The following is a 2,160-nucleotide window of genomic DNA, read 5'->3' as shown; positions in this document are numbered from 1 at the left end:
TTTTTAGCATAAAGGGCTGTTGAATTTTGTCAAAGGCCTTCTCTGCATCAATTGAGATAATCATGTGGTTTTTGTCTTTGGTTCTGTTTATGTGGTGAATTACGTTTATAAACTTGCGTATGTTGAACCAGCCTTGCATCCCCGACAGTTTGGCTTCTTAGTGAATCCTCAGCACCTAGAAGATGGTGCTGACAAATATTTGTTGAATGCATATACTTTTTCTATCATTTCATTAGTGAAGTCTTCCTATGTGCGGAGATAAAATGGACCAAAATGGACCATTTGATAATGGTGATATCAAAATGGCAATGATTGCTTCAGAGCACCCTCTACAACAAGTGAGGACCACTGGCTGTTTTCGTAAAAACCAGTTCTCTGCAAGAATATGGCCTGGGTCTTATTTATGACTCAACCATTTAGAATTACATGCTAAACTAAATTTACCAAATTTAATCCAAGCGTTTTTACTTGAAATCATAGATTTTCTAACGTGGAAGTGGATACTATAGAGTGTGTGCATATATGGGTGTGTATAAAAGGAAATACGTTTTAGACACTTTCTGTGGTAATGTTTATTTCCAATCACATTAAACTAAAATTAGTGGTCAGGTGGGGTGGTTCATCCCTATTATCCCAGCACTTTAGCAGGCCAAGGAAAGGAGGATTACTTGAAGCTAGAAATTCAAGAGCAGCCTGGACCACACAGCAAGAGCCTACATCTAAAAAAAAAAAAAAAATTTTAACCAGGCGTAGTGATGCATCCCTGTGGTCCTAGCTACTCAGGAGGCTAAGACAAGAGGATTCCCTGATCCTAGGAGGTTGAGGCTGCAGTACGCTATGATTGCACCACTGCACTCCAGCTTGGGTCATAGAGTAAGACCCTATCTGTTACAAAAAATAATTAATGTGGTACCCTTTGCAGTTATTAGCCCCAGAAAGACATTGGAAGAGATGAACTAACAGAGCCAGCTGGCTGGTAAAAAGCAGTGGTAAGACAGAAGCTGATGAGGAGAAATATCAGAACTTTAGAAAGATTCATGCCTCACTCTTCCACTTCAGAGGACAGAAGCTGTAACACAGACCTAGAACTTTAGAGAAAATAATAGTCTAGAGCAGGGCTCCTTTATTACTAGAATTCTTGTGAATATAATTAGAAATGATTAAAAAATAGGCCAGGTACGGTGGCTCATGCCTGTAATCCCAGCACTTTGGAGGCCAAAACGGGCAGACCATGAGGTTAGAGGATTGAGACCATGCTGGCTAATGTGGTGAAACCCTGTCTCTACTAAAAACACTAAAAAATTAGCCAGGCATGGTGGCACATGCCTGTAGTCCCAGCTACTCAGGGAGGCTGAGGCAGGAGAATCTCTTGACACTGAGAGGTGGTGGTTGCAGTGAACCAAGATTATACTGCTGCACTCCAGCATGGGGAACAGAGTGAGACATTGTCTCAAAAAAAAAAAATGATTAAAAAATAAATGACTGTATAAATTGTGAAATAAACAGTCAGTATCTATATTTGTCTTACAAAAAAAGCTAGTGCATTGTTTTTCTTTTCTCATAGTTGAAGGGACTTCAAACTTCTGGTACCACAAATAATGGCCACCACCGCTTCAAAACAATCTACCTGTCACCCATAGTTTCCACAGTGGTGCACAAGCCTTCAAATTTCACAATGCATTGGACAAGTGGAAATGAGACTTTAAATATTATTTTACCCAGAAACTCAGAACACTTGTAAACATATGTAGCACAAATAGTTATTAAAGTATAGAAGAAGGAAAGGAGCATTAATACAGAGACAAACCTGTTTCCGATTAGGAAAGAACATTTTTCTTTCCCCATGTTCTTCATTTGCCCTTCATTCTCCCCTATCCCAAAGAAGGCAACAGCTCCCAAGCCTGTGAGTCCCTGTTATGCACACTGGGAAGAGATTTCAGCCTGTTTGGAAATGTTTTGTTTCCTCCTCAAGACATGTTAGTTCTTTCCTCTCTTTCAGGCACATGTTTTCATGGGTTTCCTTTCTAAGGCTCAAAAGAGAAAGAATAAATCTTTTTAGTAACTCATTTCAAATCAGTTACCAGTAATTCTTTTAAAAAATTATTTCTTATTTGCCTTCCTTAAATATTTCCCTTCCCATTACTTTCTTGCTTATTTTTT

The sequence above is a fragment of the Cebus imitator genome, unplaced genomic scaffold, assembly GCF_001604975.1.
Source record: "Cebus imitator isolate Cc_AM_T3 unplaced genomic scaffold, Cebus_imitator-1.0 Scaffold895, whole genome shotgun sequence".
NCBI classification, from domain to species: domain Eukaryota; kingdom Metazoa; phylum Chordata; class Mammalia; order Primates; family Cebidae; genus Cebus; species Cebus imitator.
Note: the sequence above shows the minus strand (reverse complement) of the source record.